Raw genomic sequence first — 19,987 nt, 5'->3', positions numbered from 1 at the left:
CTCCTAACAAAACAGTATGAACCAATGAGAGTAAAGAATTACAAAACGATGCTTTCGTATTAGTATAGTGCATGTAAATTGATGCCCTGAACATCAGTGGTGTGGAATAGTCATTGCTGACTTTTACTGGAGTCCCTTTTAGCCAGGCATGTAGGTAATGGGAAGTAGGTTCTGTTACTATCACCCCAGGAGGAAACTGAGGCTTATAGGGTTCAAGGAGCTTGCCCAAAGGTAATTTAACTAGTAAGTCATAGATTCAGAACTTGCTTGCAAGCTGTCCAACTCTACTGCTTGACAAATTAACCATTATACTATTCTAAGAAGTAGCTGGGGGAATTGAAGTCATTCAAATTATGTTTCACTATAATATAAGTTACCGATTAGGGAATGTATTGTTGTCTGTCTTCCCTCCCCATACACCCTTCCTTGTCCAACACCTTCACACTCCCACTGGAAGATAAGCTCCATGAAGGCAGGGACTTTGACTGTCTTTTTCACTGTAGAATCCCCAGTGCCTAGACACATAGAAATGCTCAGTAAATGCCTAGAAGGAGTGAATGAATGAATGGATGGATGGAATTGCTACATGTTGTTCTAATTTGGGACTTATACGGGTTTGCCTGGGAGACCTGAGAGCAGCCATGGCTTCTCATTTCCCTCACTCTTCCGAGCAGAAAGCAGGATTTCCATTATTGGGGAAAGCTCCATTTTGGTACACCAATTTTTTTCCCATACAAATAAATACCTTTTATTTATTTCACAAACATTTACTAAGTTTCCACTAGGTTCTGTGTTAGATGCTGAGATCATAAAGGCTTAGTCCTTGGATCTTACAGAACTTACACTAGGGGGTGGTCCAGAAGTAAACAAGTAATTACAATTCAGTATGATGAGTGTTATGATGGGCATGTTCTGGTGCTCTGGAAGGTGTACAGAATGGGGCACCCAACCAGAGCCTAAGGTGGTGGAGGGGAGGCAATCTGAGAAAGCTTCTTGGAAGAAATGACCCGACGATTAAGCAGGAGTTAAGCAGGTGCATGATCAAATCATAGGTTAAGTAAAAATATTAGATTTTAAAAGTCACAACTTTCCAACTTTGAGAAAGAATTTATTTGTTGTATATTTGGAATGCTACCCCTAAACAACTTCCTGTTAATTAAATGTCATCTCCATCTAATATCAGAATGGAGTCAGGAATGAGGATATCCTGATAATTATGTGTTTATACCATCCTGACATTGACACAGGTCTGCAGTGCTTTTTTGTTAACAAAAGTGAGGGACTGGCACACTCTCACAATGGCCTCATTGTTAGAATGAGTCCTGAATGTGAATGTGATAACCACATTCAGGATGGCTGGACCCCGGCCTCAGGGAGGGGCAGAGCCCACTGGGAGGGGGAGATCCCGGAAGCTGACAGACAAAAGGAGGAAGAGGAAGGGATCTGGGGAGGTTACAGGATGGATGATGGATAAAGACCTGGAGGCCTGCAGGGCCCACCTATAGGGGTTGAAGTGGATGGGGTACCTGGCTAAGCAGGAGGGTATGGGGTCAGGTGGAACTTGAAGGCATTGTCCTTGGAAGGGTTAGGAGAAGGAGGCTGCTACATGCTATAATGTAGACTGTCCCCTGCCCAAAGATGCCTGGTCTGTAGGTTAGAGGGGAGCTGAAATTTAGCCCACTCTCCATTCTCCAAGCTGGGGAGCCCATGAGGCTGCAAGTACCCAGCACCCTATGGGCTAGCTGAGTCCTGCAGATGGACCGTGTCAGTGACTTACAGGACAGAAAGTCAGTGACTCATTTCCAGAAAGGAGTAAGATGCAGATGAGGATGGGGTGAGAAGAAAGAAGGCAGAATGTGGTCTCCCAGACCCTGGGACCCAAGTACAAAATCATTTTTGACAGTTTAGCTCACTACTTCATCCCTAGCACCTGGAACAGGGCCTAAAATAGTTCAATAAATATTTGTAGAATGAATGAATAAATGAATGAATGAATGAATATCCAGATTAAGGCTCAGGGACTAGAAATGAAGGCACTCACAGATGGTGGTGAAGGAGCCCCATCTGTCACGGGCAGAAAGCCAAGCAAACGTTACCCCTCCCCAGTCTCTATTCCTAGCCAGACATGGAATGGGGCTGGTTATGTGGCTTTTCCTATCAGTGACAGTTCTGAGGTGGGTCCTCATTGTCCTGGAGATTTTCATTCCCTAGGATATGACAGAGGATGGTCATGGTTTACAGAGCACAGGCTTTGAAGTCAGAAATGGCTGGAGCCAAACCTAGCTCTCTAGGTGGGCCCTTGAGCAGACCACTTAACCTCTCTGAGTGGCAGTTTCATTATCCATCAAATCTGAAGAATAATAGGATATAATGGTTAAGACCCTAAGCTGTACATTTTTATGCCTATGTTTGAATCTCGACTCCACCACTTACTAAATAGCTAATTCTCTCTGCATCTCAGTTTCCCCACTTGTAAAAAGGGAATAATAAAAGAACTTCTCTCACAGGTTTGTTGTGAGCATCAAACAAGTCAGCACAGGTAAAGCACTTCTAAACACGGCCATGGTCATCGTCAATATCATCCTGACTGCCTCAAAGGGGGGTCATGAGGATACGTGGTAATAATGTGCACGCTCAGCACAGCGCCTGACACATAGTAATTCCCTTACACTTGCATCATTCTTACCGAAATGTCCCTCCCCTGTGAATTCACCAGAAGATTCCCTGTGACCTTTACTGTTTTTGCATCCTAAACTAATACCTAATCCAACTCTGTTGGTAAGAGGGGACAAATGACACTTCACCTTCCCTTTCTTGTTCTTGTTCCCTCACAAGTTGCTGCCCAGCTGGAAGGGCAGGAGGCCATGCCTAGACCTTGCTCCTGAGGGGGAAGATCATCTGAATTCAGGTATTGCTTCATTTATCTGTCCCCCATGAGATGAAACTGATATATTTTAATCTCCACGAAACAAGTTCTGGCTTCCGTAGTACATCCTCACCCTATCAAGAAGCAAGGGTGGACTATGTTATATTATTCCCTATCTTCAGGTGGGCACTGTGGTTAAGAGAGGTTAGGTCCCTTCACCAGGGTAGGTACTCCGTCCATACTGCTGGTCACTATATCCCAGTGTCTTCCTCTGTGCCACTCGGATATGTGGAAAAGAAAAGAATGAAGAAATGCAATCTGTCCAAGGCCCAGTGCAGTCAGATTTGAAGATTTAAAACTTGAGTTCAGTTCTACTTGACCCCACCCTCTCCTTTCTTCACACCCTACTATATCTTAGACTTCAGTGACCTGAGTTTTGTGTTTTGTTTTGGTTTAGTTTTGTTTTGTTTTGTTTTGTTTTTTCATTTTTACTATATTAAGAAGCACATAGCATAAAACTCACCATCTTAACCATTTTTGAGTGTACAGTTCAGTATTGTTAAGTACATTCACTTTGTTATAAAACATAACAATCTGGGGTTTTAAAGTTAAAGTTTAATGGCATACCACCATTTATGTCTATTGTCCAATAGCTCATGAAAATGTCTAGTTGCTGACATTTTGAATCTCTTGCGGGGGTGGGGTTGTTTTCTCTTCCACTGAAGCTTATTATCCAACGTGCTAAACAGTCAGGTCCATCACATGTTTAAAAACATCAAGGAAAAAGCAGAAAATTTTTATGCTGTATTTTGATTTTGCAAATGCAGGACCATATGTTTACAAAATAGTCTCTGATCCAAATTTTACTCTGCAGTAGATACTAAATAGAAACTCTAGTGGAATTTTTCCAAATTCTTCACATCAAGGAAAAGACTTCCAGTGTTATCTTTTAATGAAAGAAAACAATGTGAGCATATTTTAATAGTTTTATATTTTATTTTTAATACTTCCTGGGTGACACAAAGGATTTCCTTTTTTTTTCTGGTATTTAGAAAATTTTAGTCTGATTACCAGAGAAAAAGATGCAACATTGCAAAAAATTCCAACATTTAACAAATGTATGATTAAAAAATAAAAGTAATTTTAATCCAACTTTTACTGGTAACCATTGTCACACATTCTTTTAGACTATCCTTGAAAATACCAACATGCTAAGACACATATAATTATATTTCACATATAATTTGGTGTACATTCTTTTAGACCTTTTTCTTAATGTTATACATTTATTTTATAATAGTTGAAGATTATATTATGTATATATTTTTGCAACTTGCATTTTTTTATTTAAATGTCTTGGACATCTCTCCACGTCAGAACATACAGATCTTTTTTAACAGCTGGATAATATTTCATTGTTTGTACCATAATATGATCAATAATCAGGTCCTGTACTGAGTGACACTGGGCTATTTCCAGGGTTTTGCTCATCCGAACAATGCTGCAGTGAACATGGAGGTCATGTCTTTTTTGACACCCTGTGGGCTATCGTATAAGACAAAAGTCTTTATACCTTCTCTTTTGAGTTTTCCACTCCCTTGCCATTATCCTGACTCCCTTAATCATCCACTTGGTGGCTCTGGCACATGTTACCTGGCCTTCTGAGTCTCCATACTATTACCTGTCCAATGAGAATAAGAATTCTTGCTAGCTTCTTCCTTCAGGGCTGCCGTGAGGACCAACAAGAGTACTCTGCGTTCCCTCAATAACTGGCAATACATAAATATAAAATGTTTTCAGTTCCAACAGAGTTTTTGGATTCCTTCCAAGAACAAGTGGCGACCCATTTAAAATGTATTTGTTGGTATAAATATGTACAGCTTGTCCTTTGTCTTCAAAATGACACCACTGAGAGTAAAGAGCTCACTCAAGCTGCCAACGTCAGCATGGGTTCAGGTGCAGGTTGCTTCCTGGGTGCTGGTGGCTGAGAGGCAGAGGAAACGAAAGAGCTACTAGCTAAGGGGCTACATATGGAAATGGTATCAATTATTCAGGATTTTAGATGAAAACAAACATTTTCTGGTTTTCTGAGCTCCTGTCATGCTCATCTAATCAACACTCAATTATTGAGGGTCTACCATGAGCCAGGGAGACTCCAGCAATGAACACAGTTTCTGCCTTCAGGGAGCACACAATCCATTACATAACACAGACTACAGCTGTGACCTTCATGGCCTTTGGGATATAGAAGAGCTGGCTTCAGATTCCTAAATCCATGCCTCACAGAAGGCCCAAGCCCTCCGGACTGTGTGCAATCTGCCAGCCGAGGGTTGACAGCCTCTGTGTCCTCTCTGCGTGACTCCAGCTTCCGCGAGGAGTACCTCTGTCTGTGTGGCATGGACCAGGGATAAATGTTATCTCCTTCCTCTTGTTCCACAAGCCTCTCTCCTCCCAAAACATTCGTGAGTTTAAAAACTTCACTAAACACATTCGAAGGGTGTGGTAGGAAAAAAAGAAGCTTTTACATCACAGAAAGATAAAGAACTTCAAATAATAATAACTAACACTTAAATGGCACTTACTCTGTGCCAGGCTCTGATCTAAGCACTTTATTTTGTTAACCTACACAAACCTCCCAATAATCCTATGAGGTAGACAGGTTATTGTCCCATTTTAAAGATGAGAAATCTAAACGTAGCAGTCATTGTGGGGTCCTCTCCATATCCCTTCGGCCATTACCATTTCAGTACATGCCAGCCCAAGTTCCACCTGCCACCATTGCTGTGCTGAGTGCTTTCTCTGGCCACATTTGTCAGGCCACGCATGCAGGGGAATTACTAAAAGCAGCCTGCAATGAATGACTGATGGGAGTTGGTATATAATTCCCCTGACTCCCTTGCCCCTTGAGTATGGTAACCCAGAGGCATGTGTACCACCTGTGTCCCCAGATCCCCCTGAGTGGCTTACACTTTAGCTGTCCACAACAGTAACTTGCTTAGTGACATACATGTGTTGGTCTCCTTCCCTTCCCTGTCTCATTTTCCCACTCCTCTATGCAAATTTCCTGGAATCATCTCCAAATAAACTACTTGTACTCTCAAATGGTTATTTTAGAGTCTGCCCCTGGGAAAAGCTGAACAAAGTTGCTGAATCATGAACTAAGGTGCTGAATTGTGTACCCAAGATCACACAACCACTCGGATTCAAACCCACGGTATCTCGCTTGGAGTTGTAATCTTTCCCATTACATCGCACAGCCTCTCAACTCCAAACTGGATGCAGAGGCACACTCATTTAAAAGCATTCCTGACCAATATAGCAGAGTAGGAGACCCCAGCCTTCATTCCCCTTAATCAACAATTAGACAGCTATCTACAAATAAAAAATAGCTTTGGGAGAGCTCAGGAGTCCTCATAAGAAACGTTAGCAATGCAGTGGAAGAAAACACCAGAGAATAACTACATGAAAAGGAAGAACAACTTCATCTTGTTTGAATCATCCCATCCCCTAGGTTGAGAGCTTCAAGAATAAACTTCCCAAGGTGAAAGAGTTTCCCTCATTGGGAAAGGGAGTGTGGGGTGATCAACCAGCTTTCCCAGCTTTTCAAGACACTGTGCAAGGACCCCACTCAGAGGCACAAAGCTGCAAGGCATAGAGATGACAGATAAGAGCAGGGACTGCAAGTATAAGCTATACATTGGGAGTGACTGTGGTTCCCAGTGGCCTGCTCTGCAGAGGGCCCCAGGAGCTTTGGCCGCTGAAGAATCCAATGGCCAGCATAGCCACTATGGATGCCCTGCAGATCTCACCACTGAGGCCTTCCCACCAAAGGTTTTTGAATTTGCAAATGCCAGCCCCCTAGTTTCTCTCCACTTCCTCCCCTCCCCTTCACTGGAGCCCAGGGTGCACACTGGCAATCATCCCTGGCCGCTGTGGCTAAGAATGTGCATGACACCAGCCTAGACCCCTGCAGGTAAACTCATTGCTGTGTGCACACTTGGAGCTAGTCCCTCCTACTGTGTACACCTCAGGCCTGACTTCCATCACTGGCCTCCAATACCATGCACGTACTCACGGTGAGACCCTGCAGCCACAGAGTGCACACTGACAGCCAGGGCCCCCACAGCTGCAGTTATGCCCACAGTTGGCTCCCACCCTTGCTGTTAGCCCTGGCCCCCACCACTATGTGTATGTCTGCAGTCAGCCCTACCACTACACAGGTACCTGCAGCTGGCCCCCACAGCAGAGTGTGCGGCACACAAGTTTGCCACCACCACTGCCAGCCCTGGTCGCTAGCCACTGGACCTGGAGGCACTGTTGAGGACCCAAACAGCCCTTGCATTCACTGCAGAACCTCTGCAGTGCTCTTCAAGGACCACACAGTTGTCAGTGTTATAGACCAAGACCTCAATCTAGGACAGAGGGATTTGTATGGGAATGCTTAGCCCTTTACCAGAAGGGGAGTTGGGTGAATGCTCCTTGAATCAGTATGGTGCTTTTGCCTGTAACAATATATCTGACCAACAGTAGGCTAAATTATAAGGATGCTAAATTATCTCACATTTCAAGAAATCTAGAGGTGGATGTTCCAGGGCTGTTTGATTGTTGAACAAGATCATTGAGAAGCAGAGACTCTTTCCATCTTTATTCTGCCATCGTTGGAGTGTTAGGCTGTTTCTCTTCAAGGTTACAAAATGGCTACTTAAGTGCAAAGTATCACATTTTTATATTACATCAGCCTAAGCAGAAAGGGAGGGAGGTTGATTGTGGGAAAGGGACTTTCTCTTTGGACCTCTTTCTTATCAAGGAGGAAAGGTTTCCTAGAAGTCCTCATAGATCTTTTTCATCTCATGTCTGGTCAGGTGCCCACAACTAAATCAATCAGTGGTAAAGAGGAAGGAGATTGTCAAGACTCGCTTAGATTATAGTGATCATATCCTGGGGCTTTAAGTATTGTCACTTGAACAAAACCAGAGTTCTGTTAGTAAGGAAGAGGTGGGTAGTGACTCTTCTTCCATAACCAAGGAAACCAACAGTGTCTCCCATAGCCTAGGGGACATTACTGACAGTCTATCCCAGTTAGAAGTACAGGAACTCATTACCTCCCAGGCTTCTCCATGGCTCTGAGCCAAGTACTCCGCTAAAGACAAACTCACCAACATATACCCACAATCCACTTGTCACCTTCTTTCTACTAATTGGGGGTTTCTCACTTATACATTGTGTTACCTCAGGCAAGTTACTTAGCCTCTTTGAACCTTGATATATTTATTATATTATTGAGTTTTAGAGATGAAGCGATATAATAAATTTGAAAGTACCTAGTCTTGTATCTGGCCCATATGATATGTGACATAAATAGTAATGACAACATGGGTTTGTATATGCTGATGACCAGGTTCCAGATGCCCACAAGTAAATGTTATAGGGGGCTCTGTAGAGTCTGCATAGTGAGCTGACAACCAGTCAACAGATTTTTACCATGTGAGTTCTCTTTCTTGTGTGTGTTCCCTTTGCCCATGTTGACAGTTAAAATTGCTGGGCCTGTTAAGAAGAATCTGCACATACTGGCGATTTTGAGAAGTTTGGTAAAGGAAATAAAATTGTGGTTACATTCATTTAAAACAAGTCATCAGAGCTGGAAAGCAGCAGCAGGACAGAGAAAGGGCAGTGAACAGGGAGGGGCTTTCTAACCACCTGGGTGGATATAGGTCACCGACCCTTTCTCAGTGATAATTTGGGACTTCAACTTGAAGCTGGTATGCACCCATCTCACCATCAGGGGACATGTTTCTGAGGGGGCTTATAGCTGCTCCTTGCCTTACCCAGGTGAGCCCTGTCATGAGGCCAGCTACGAGCTTAGGGCCAAATGGCTCTTATCTTCTTTCTTATCTCTACCTCAGGGCTCACTGGAAAGGCGATTGGGTAGCTAAACCCAACTTTGGGGAGGAAAAGGGGAAGAAGTCAGGAAAATGTCTGCTATATTTACTGTTGATGAAAGTGATATTTTAATTCTTATATACATACCCCCATGCTCTGCCCCCTCCAAAAACAATAACCTCAAGACAACATAAATATACATAAACTAAGCCTCCATTCTGAGTCTTTTCGTCCAAGTAACTTATAAAGGCTGTTGGCTCCTTTCCTCAGTGCCTTCTCTTGTGAGGTAAGCAGACACATAGTTGAATCGACTATGTAGGGTCTTGCTACCCAAAGTGGTTCCGGACTAGGAGCATCAGCATCCCCTGGGAGTGCTTTAGGGATGCAGAAGCTCAGGTCCCTCCCTACTTACTTAATCTGAAGCTGCAATTTGACAGGATTCCCAGGTAATAATAGGCACCTTCAAGTTTGAGAAATTTCGATCTCCAATACCGCCTTGCCTATTTACTTTATCATTGATAACAGTAGACCACTGTGGGACTTTGCAGTTGAGAATGTGGCTCCACTAGTAAGCCACATTTCTCTAATGTTCATTAGGCCCTTCCTTTATGCAACAGTCATCACAATCCTATTGTTCATAAAGAACTACCAATATTATTTGAGTATTTACTCTACCAATTATGTACATGTGCATAGATGGTGTATTACATACTTCAGATCATTCACTATAAGCTACTTTGGAATCTGCTGTTTTTACTTAGCAACAAGACAGAACTGTCCATCTCATTATGCATCCTTTTATTACATCAGTTTTAATTCCTGCATGGTAGTTTCTTTGTATGGATCTACTCTGATTTAATCAGTTCTCAGCTGCTGCACATCAGGGTTGTTTGCAAGTTTATTAAAGTAATATTACAATGAGGGGATAGGGTGGGAAATAGATGAAAAAGGTGAAAAAAATAACAAATGCAAACTTCCAGTTATAATATAAATAAGCCATGGAGATATAGTGTACAGCACAGGGAATATAGTCAACGGTATAGTAACTACACGGTGACAGAGGATTACTAGACTTAGTGTGGTGATCACATCGTAAGGTATATAGATGTAGAATCACTATGTGGTATACCTGAAACTAATATAATATTGTATGACAACTATACTTTAATAAAAACATTTAAATAATATGATGAATATCACTAACAATAAGTCTTTCCTACCAGCTCAGAGACAGACCTATGTATATATAGGAACATAATATATGACAAAGTGGAGGTTTGTTAGGTAGATAATATTGGGAAAACTGGGGGAAAAAATATTAGAACCTTTTCTATGACTACGCTAAAAAATGAACTCCTCTACGGCCATGCCAACCTGAACACGCCCCATCCTGTCTGATCTCGGAAGCTAAGCAGGGTCAGGCCTGGTTAGTACTTGGATAGAAGTCCACCTAGGAAGACCAGGTGCTGTAGGCATAAAAATTAATTAATTAATTAATTAATTACCTTTTTTAGAAAAAGAGTGAACTCCAGATGATGTGACGACCTAAATGTGATATATAAAATCACACGATAAGATAAAATGCAGGAGAATAGCTTGTGATCTGTGACCTTAGATGGACTTTGTGTGTAATACTAAAAAAAAATAAGCCATGAGGAAAAAATTAATGTATTTGATTATATCAATTTTAAGGATTTCTGTCCAATAAACAATACTATGAACAAGGCATAGACTGGGAGAAGATACCAGCGATGCCTAAAACTCACTAGTGATCGATCTCTAGATTCTAGACTATACCAGAAACTCCTGCAAATGAAGATAAAAATCAACAGCAGCATTAGAAAAACAGATGAGAGATAGAAACCAACAATTAACAAAAAAAGAAACCCCAAAACACTAAAAAGCATATGCAGAAATGTTCCAATTCATGAGTACAACTATTAACTAGAAGCATTAGAAGGCAGTTAATGTCAAGTGCTGGGAGAGATGTAGGGATAAGAACTCTGATCTATTGCTGGTGGGAGTATGGACTAGTGCAGCTTTGCTGGAGAGTCAGTCATCTGGCAAGATCAAGCAAATTTAATGTGCACACACCGGATGGCCTAGCAATTTCACTCCTGAATAGATACCACAAGGAATTTCTTAACCATGCCCATAGAAGGACATGTATGAGTTTTCATCACAGCTCTGTATGTGATCCCGAGAAGTTGGGGATAACTTGGGTGGGTATCACTCGAGAGTGTAAAAGCAAAATTTGTTAGCCTGTGGAGTTCATAAAGAATTTAGAAGAAACAGATATTGTTATGCATAGCTACTGGCTGGATCCTAAAAACATGGTGGTGGTTGAAGAAGCAAGAAATAGAATAAGTTATGTACCCATATTGGTTAAGCGAATGAAAACATATACGCATACAAAAGATGCATTTTGCAAGAGCCCATGCAAACGAAAGGATACACTTTGAACACAGCAGCACGGTTGCTTATGTCAAAGGAAGGGGAATTAAAGAAAGGAGAGGGATTAAAAGGACAAACAAAACCAGAGAGGAGCACAGAGGTGTATGAATTACTCAGCCCTTTCTCTGCACTGAGGGGAAAATCCATATTCATATTCATAATTATTTTATAGAATGAATTCCTGGAATTTAGATAATATCACCTCATTCTTAAGCTATGAGTGAGATGGAAAGCACCAGTGTTCTCCAGGGGCTGGAGAAGGCTGTTGAGCAGAGGATCCTCACTTATAACTTTTAAGCCTGGAACTTGGGGCTATTTCCTTTCTTCCCCAGAGTGGTGGAGGCTCAGGAGCTTGGTCCTCATTTCAGCCTCCTTTTCCTTGGCTGGGCCAAGAGATAAAGGGACCAACTCAGCAGCTGCTCTGAGATGTGGTTCCTGATAAACACCAGGAGAATCAGATCATGTGTGTGCAGATTATCTCATAACAGCACCAGATTAGCCTCACACGTTAGCATCACAGGATCTTAGACTCAGAGTTGAATGGGGTCTCGGGGTTTGACTTCCCTCCCACCAGTGGCTGGAGCCCCTAGATAACCTTCCGCCACTGCTTCACCAGAGGCAAAAACCCAGTAATGTGTGTGGAAATTCCTGCTCTCCTCCACCCTCCAGCCCTGTGTCCCCTAGTCCTCCTGCCCTCTCTCTCTCACATGCTTGTGAGTCTAGAACCCTCACCATCTCAGTGGATTCTTTCTGGCATAGGTCAGCCTCCCTCTTCTCTGTCACCAAAACTGGCCACTGTGTAGACAGCCTGCTTGGGCTCTTAATGTCCCCAGGACCATACCTAGCTGAAGAATCCGACTGTTGCTCATGCACACTGTCTGGAGATAGTTTCCACCTGGGCCTGTCAGCATGATTACCTTACCACCTACAGAGCTCCAGGTCAAGAAATAGCACACTGCTGCTGTGGCCAAATGCAGCCCACTAGCTAAGAGCTAAGGATGATGTTATACTCCAAAGACAGTATAAAAATAAAAATAATATGCAATAGAGACGATACCTCTCCCACAAAACCTAAAATATTTCCTATCTGGCCCTTTACAGAAAGTTTGCTGATTGCTGTTCTAGATCTTTCAGACCAGCGGCAACACTGGCGTCCCTTGGAAGCCTCTTAGAAATGCAGGGTGTCTGACATACTAGAGCTTCTGAATCAGAGCATGCATTTTGACAAGCGCCTCTAGTGATTATGAGTGCCTCTGCTAAGCTTACATGTTTCCCGGCTTTGGTTGTTAAGGTGCAGGCTCTGGATCTGGGCTCCGTGGGCTCAAAACCTCACGCTACCACTTCTTTGCTGAGTAACTGGGGAAATCATCTTTATTTAAATCTTGTTCCTTAGCTTTCACCTGAGAGGGTTTTAGTCAGGCTTGAATTAGAGGAACCACCCCAGAGTGTTAGATTTTATTTCTACTATTGTTTCTTATGTCAGCCCATTGGTTCTCTCTGCCTCAAAACTAAAGAAACATACTTTGCATAGATTACCCAGAACTTTTGCACTGATGGACTTGGGTGTTTCCTCAGAATCCCAGCTATGCAAATACTCTGAGTCAGCAGGTAAGAAGGGCAAGGACAAGCCTGTATGCAGCCCCACCTTGTTGAGCTGTTTTTCTTCTACACAAGGAGAAGGAAATGATTGCTTTCTGATTGAGGACAAATTGGTTTGTGTGGGCCAGAGTTATAGGCTCGTGTTCCCCTGACAGACAATCGGTGCCTGGATCAAGCTAAAACAAGGTTAAAATAAAAGAAACAGAACCCTACCCTTCACCCAGAAGCTGCCACAAGCAGGCTGCCTTGCACATGACTTTGCCTCTTGCTGGCCTTCCTTAGGGCATAAAATGGTTGCATTGCTTTCTGATTTGCATTTAGTATCTGCTTTTCTTGCACAGGGTTCAAGGTGAAACTGCCTGGCTGGGTTCCAGGTGAGGGCAGGTGGGAGCAGAAGGTAGAGCGGAAGGTGGACAGCTATTTAAATGACGAGGGGCTTGGAGAAGCCGTATGCTTCCATGATAGGGCACTGTTTCCATTTAGATTTGCCAAACGAAGAGCTAGGACAAAGGGAGAGTTCTGTGCTGGGGAGGCCCTGTGAGGGACAAGTGTGTTATTTTGTACAAGAGCATGAGCTTTGCTTCCTGTTTGACTTTTTGAGGGCTGCTTGTTGGGGTTAATGAAGTCCATCCAAATATTTTCAAGGATACAGTCTCTAGAAAAGGCATTTGTCCCCAAGCACTGTTTACTTTAATAATACATACACAATTCACAGCAAGTTACCTCAGCACAAAGCAATCCCCTATTGTGCTTTGTGGACTTCTAGCACAAAATTAGGCATATAGCCAATTAGTTTTAAGACCATTTGCAAATTGGAAGGAGACGTGGCCTGGTGGAGATATCACTATAGATTTCTAACTTGGGCTCTTTCGTTAACTAGCGGTACGACGTTACATAACCCCTTTACCTCTCCATGGGTTCTGGTTCCCTCATGTGTAAAATTAAAATAGCAGGTATCACTGGTGGTGCATTGAGCTCTAAGACTCCCATTGGCTGGGGCTGGCACAGCAGGTGGGAGCGACAGTAGTGAAGGGGTCACATGATGTGTGTGTGTGTTGGGGGGGTCAGCCTCCTCTACTCCCTTCTGTCAGAAGAGCTTCCCTATTTCTGTTTTACATATCAGGCATTGGGAGTAAGTTGAAGAAAAAGTCTTCCAGGCTAAATAAAAGCTGGAAAACTACTCCTTTAGATGATCACTAAAGTTAGGTGATCGTACATATTTTTTCATCCCATCGGGACATTTTGAGATTGGAAAGGAGATGCTATTAATAATTACAGTGGGACAACAGACTTATGTGGGAGCATCCCAGACACAAAACGATGTATGGTCACCCAACCACGGAGTCCTATGCCAACTCAGAGGGCCTTGCTTCTCTCTCCTACAATTCCATGGCTCAACTGCTCTTCTTTCTCAGCACCAGATAGAGTTCTGGTTGCAGCCCCAGGGACAGAGACAATTATGGACAGCCTCTGGGAAGAAAGTCATTAGGTGATAGCCTCAGGAACAGCAGCCATCAGGGACAGTTCCAGGGACAGAAGCCATCAGGAGACAGCACCATGCTTATTTACTGGAGTGTGTAGCTGGGAGAAATGCACAAGGCTACCTACAAGTGACAGATGACACGGGTTCAGCCTGGTTCTTGTTCAGAATCATGTGAGTATCACAAGTTTCATGGTGAAAACATCAGTGAATCAACCAGCAATTACCCAGTAATGCCCACAAAGAACTCAGCCTAGGAGACAAGTTCTAGTGGTGAAAGATTAAGCAAACAGCCCAAATCACGGGTCCTCAGAGTAGAGGAAACAGTCAATGGAGGAGAAGGTCACAAGGCTGAAAGGAGGTTTCAGAAGGCAGCCTGTCAGATGCAGTATTGTGCCAAACTGGGAGAACCCCAGCAGGATTTCTGCAGAGCAAAAAAACAAATGCAGAGAACTGGGAATCTCTTCTCGTCTTCCCAACAGATATATAGCACATGCCCTGTAGAGACTCCCATCTCCCCTGGGCTTAGCTGTGACCTGGTCAAGGCAGATCACCCACTTGCTTCATTAAGTTCCCAATCCTCCGCCCACCCATCCCATGTTTGCTGCTATGATGTCCTACCTAGTGTTTCTGCTCTGGCAATGTCTCTTGCATTGAAATGACCCTTCCTTCCCTTCTGCTCCAAGTCTCACTGATGGTGGAGTTTATAGTAGGGTGACACAGTAAGGAGAAAGCTGGTGATGTAATGAGTTATAATGAATTATATAGAAGGTATTTATTTACTTTTTGATTATTGTTTTCTGGTTGCCTTTTAGCTGGCAAATAATGAGAACTTTTAAGCTAAGAATAGAACATGGTTTTGCATTCTAATCTGTACTTCCCTACTTGTTAGGTGTGTGACATTGGGCAAGTACTGTAATCTATCTGGATTTTGGTTTTCTTACCTGTCAAAAGAGGATATACTACCGCTGACCCTGTCTTCCTCACAGGACCAATGAGTTATCCCCAAAGTGTCCCCATTACTCTGCTATCTCATGTCCCCTCTCCATTCCATGCCCAGGTGGGATTACATTTCCATGGAAACTTTGGCTTCATTCAAACTCTGCCCCGCTTACCTCTCACTCTTGAGGTGGTTCTCTTCCTCTGCTTCTAGTCATGAAACCCTTCTCGCTTCATGCACATGCGAATAAATCAGGCTACACTGGTTTTGGGGAAACAGAAGACTTCACATCACAGCCCTGCAAACAATTAAAAGTTAAATATTGGACTTTCTGCGAATCACCTTGGCCATTTCTGGCAACCGGTAACTGCCTTCTATTGTAATTCATGCCTCACGCTCTGCCCTCTTCTTGGTTTTCAGCAGCATAGAAAAATTTTCCAGGAACCATTTCGCAGAGCAATTCAACTCTTCTGGCATCTATCTCCAAATTCAACTCTGGCTTCCCTTGCCATCTCCAAAGCGTCATTAATATGCTTGGCTAAACAATGCACGACATTCTCTGTATGGTTTCCTATAAGGAAACGTTTCTCTTCTTTTATTTAAGGATGACACGGAGCCCAACTTAGGAATCGAGGGATCCATGGGCTGGGAAGACCCCATGCGTTGAGCCCAGGGAGAGACTGCTGGCCAATGGCAAACACATCCTTCAGAGCTACTGGAAGACTGAGGGGAGTGCAGTGTAAGGAGGGGAAATGCAGGCCCTAGAGAACCAAGAGTCCCCTGCCCTGTGCCCTTCATGAAGTGAGCACCTCAGAGGAGAAACCCAGGCTTAAGAAGCCACATCACCAGTGGCACTGTGGCTCTTGCCTCTTCTTCTTCTTTGATAACTTTCCTGATCCCAAAAAAGTTACAGTTGGGAGGGAGAAGAGTTGGCCCCTCACTCTTCCTTTTAGCACCACAAACAAAAACCAAACCCTTCTGAAGTCCAGCCATGTGCCCTCCTCTCAAGAGAAAAGAGAGGAAATCTTGGTGTGCGATGGACAGGGACACATTTGATTTTTCACTGGTGTCCCATTGACGAATTATATCACGGAAAACAAGATGTATCTGAAAGCTCTTTGAAAACTGCAAAACGGGTTACAAAGGATAAAAGGATTTAATTAATGATCATTATCGCTCAGGTGGGATTGAGCCTGGCTTGACGCTAGACTGCAGTTAGAGCCCAGGGAGCTCCTGGCATTCTATCGGGTATGAAGGGAAGAAATGGAGCCAGTTATTGTGACTTCACTGCAACGAATCAAGACAAGAATACCCAGGGCAGTGAGGTACGGTATGTTGGTGCTACATCTAGAGATCTTATATAAATGCTAACAAGGCAAGAATGGGATTTCGGCTGGCCGAGGCAGCAGAGAGCAGAAGCTGCAGCTCTCGTTTCCTCAGACAGCAGCATGGTCTCACTTTAATTTGCAGATATTTTAAGCTTTGGATGCTGATATGTGGAGGGCAGAAGGGAAGCAGGTGCCTCCTCTTGGATATAATAGATTAAAGCTGAAAGCCACATGGATTACTCCAATCTCAGAAATACCGTTGTCTGTTTTGTGCTCTCCTATGTTTCGATCACTTCTTACATTCCTACAGTATTTGCTGGGAGAGATTTTATTTCAGGAATGACACAGGACTTCTCAAACAAATGTACTATATTCAGAGATCAGTACTTGTAAGAACGGGCTTCAGAGCCAGACAGGTTTGAGTCCCTAGCTGTGTTATTTTGAGCAAATATTTTAGCTTCTTCAAGCCTCAGTTTCCTCATCTGTAAAATGGGCCTAATGAGAGAGCTCAGGTTATCTTTAGGGATTAATTGAAAAAAACATATGTAAATGTTCATCTTAAGGCTTGCCATATAGAAAGTGTTCCACGAGTGGTAGCTGTTACTATTATCATTATTATTTCTTGGTTACTTATTCATACGGTCATGCTAAGAGTGAATTTGCACCAGGATTGACTTACCAGGGAATGTCGGCTATGGACGCTGCACCATCATATGCTTTACTTTCTTCACCTAGAAAACAAAGCATCCTTTGAAAAAGAATTGCTTTCATTTCCCATGAGAAGTAATTTCTACAACCCACGAGTAAATGCAGTCTAATGACTAGAATGTGACAATAGCTATCAAGAGGCAAATGTTCCATAAACAGTACTGCCTCCTAAAATTACTCCATCTCAGTGCTCTGTTTGAGTCTCCTCTTGCCCACTCGGTCTTTGCTGATGCTTTGCATCCTCCTGCCTACTCCATCTTTCCCCTATCCCATCATTTTGGGATCCTTACACCTGATTAATTCCTGAAGAGTGTAGGGTTGTCCCGGTGTTTAACATAAAGCTCAGAGGCCTAGATTCCACTGACTGTTTATTCCAGTGGCCTGGGGATTAGGGTATGAGGGTCTTGATCCAACAAAAGGCAGTTTGCCAGTAGGCAAACCAGTAGCCTATGCCTCATACATTTTCGCGGAAACATCATTTAATCTCAGAACATCTGCAACAGTCTGTGACATAGTTTCCCCAGGGTTTTACTCTAAGCTGACAAAAGATACCGAACTTCCCCCGCTCCCTGGATTCTGTGACATATCTGGGTATTATTGAACAAACATCAGTTAAGTTCCCGTCTTGGAACAGTGTCAGCATGAATAGGAAATATGCCAGTGCTCTTATCATCACTGACAGACTCTGTACCTCACCAGCTGATAGTGTCAGTAACACAGCTCCCTGTCGTGGGGGCTCTTCTCCCACTTTGAAAGCATTGTTCTCAGGCAGGCAAAGTAATTAAGGTGTTTTGGGAGTTTGTGTTTACTTTTTCAAAGTAAGCAAGAATTCCATGATGAATTACAGACACACAAGAAACGTCAATGAATTCAATACTTTTTGAAACACACCCAGGGTTTGTTTTTCCAGAGCTTAAACTTCCTTTCTGCCCCCTTAATAATGGAAACTCCACCTCTAAAAGAGTGTCAGATTTAATACCTTCATTTTACAAAGTGACTAAGGACCAGAGGTTGTGAATTATTTCACTGGGGCCACACAGACAATTAGTAGCAAAGCAGAGCCTGGATCCCTGAATTTAGGACTTAAGGTCAGAAATTTTCCTACCATTTTTCACTTACTAATGCCATTCATTTCCTTACTTGCTCTGAAAGTGGATCTTCTCTGTCTTCTAAAACAAACTGCATATAGCATGAGACATCTTTTGCTTGACTCTTAAAGTTTAAAATATTTTCTGGATTAGTTAACTTTTTAAAAAATGGTGGTTTTTCTCAAACATCTACATTTTTGGAATCTCTTAAAATGTGGACTATCTGACAACGGGCAGTTTGTATGCTTGCCAGGCAATGCTCAGCTAGATCTGGATGGCAGTTGTCCGCTTCTGATGCAACCTGTGTTCTTGCCACAGTCCCCACCACTCCCTGTTGTTTCAGATCCGACCTCCTTTACCCATTTACCTACCTGGCTGTTGTATGCATTTAAACATGACTCTGAGTTGAAAACATGACAAACAACTTTATGGATATTATTACTCCAACTTAGATATCAGCTAGAACCTCCCTGCTCCTTAAGAGCTGCCTAAAATTGCCTTGAATCTCCACTTCCACAGCTCAAGAAATCTAACTTTCCCAGTAATTGTGTGAATGCCGATAGAATAATATTCTCATGGTCCGCTTCGCCTCTAGCGCCTATGGTTTTGACTCATGACAACTTAAAAGGAACTAAATTTTTCCTTGGTCTCCTCCCCTTACCCCAGGCAGTTTGGAATTATGAGTGGACTATAATGATAGGGTTTTTTGTGGGCACAAGAAGGGGCGTTATGGAGTAAAGATTTTAATAGCTCCCCTCACAGCAGATATAACTTAAAAATTCATCCTCCATGAGGATTTTTCTCTGGCCTCTCTTCCACAAAGAGTTCTGTCATTCTGTCTCTTCTCCTATCCCTCAATGTCCCCAACCCGTTTCTAATTTCCTTCTCTCAATAGCAGAGCAATTCAGCCCTCTCCCAAATGTGCTGCTGCAAACCCACTGAGGTGCTCATACAGCAGAGGTGTCTTCTCTGTTGACACTAAGATTCTCAGAGAGAAGTCAGGATTCTAGACAGCAAATGTCTTACACTTCCAAGACCTTCCACAACTAAGCAGTGGTTTCTGAGGAGGTAAGTTCTTAGGCTCTTATTCCTAATATGCATCAGCCTGATTCCGAGTTTAAACATGTATGAATCATTCAGTCCTAAATATCAAAATCCTGGGTTCATCTGTTTACATGGCTGCTTTCTTTACTGGACTATAAGCCTCTTGAAGTCAGACACGGTGTCTTATTTGTCTTTAGATTTTCACTACCGACACAATGGGAAGGGTAGATGGAAGGGCCAGAGAGTATGGAACACAGAGAAGATATTCAATAAACAATATATAGAGAAAAAAAGGAGGAAAGGAAGCTTGGTCACTTGATATGGTTGTACCTGTTGTTCACTGCACAAGGGGGCACCAACAGAGTGGCACGAATGTTGCTGAAAGCCAGGCCATGCTCTGCTCACCGAGCCGGAACCCTTGTGCCTGGCTGCAACCTCTTCCACTTGCCTGTCTTGCCTCCATTTGCTGCCCTGCTCCAGAAAAAGCATTTTTTCTAAAACTGACGAGAATGCTATATGGGTTGGAGGCTGAATAGAAAAACATTTTGTCTAGGAAATGTGTTTTTTCATACCTCAATTTGTTTTAAACCCTAAGAAAAT

At 43.0% G+C, this 19,987-nt stretch overlaps 1 pseudogene; it reads left to right on the top strand.

The window, feature by feature from the left end:
* Positions 1-10,102: 10,102 nt before the first annotated feature.
* LOC112471567 lies at positions 10,103-10,221 on the top strand (annotated as a pseudogene).
* Positions 10,222-19,987: the final 9,766 nt, after the last annotated feature.

This window comes from Pteropus alecto, unplaced genomic scaffold (genome assembly GCF_000325575.1).
Source record: "Pteropus alecto unplaced genomic scaffold, ASM32557v1 scaffold57, whole genome shotgun sequence".
NCBI classification, from domain to species: domain Eukaryota; kingdom Metazoa; phylum Chordata; class Mammalia; order Chiroptera; family Pteropodidae; genus Pteropus; species Pteropus alecto.
The sequence above is the reverse complement of the archived record's forward strand: the minus strand, read 5'-3'. Positions and strand labels throughout refer to the sequence as shown.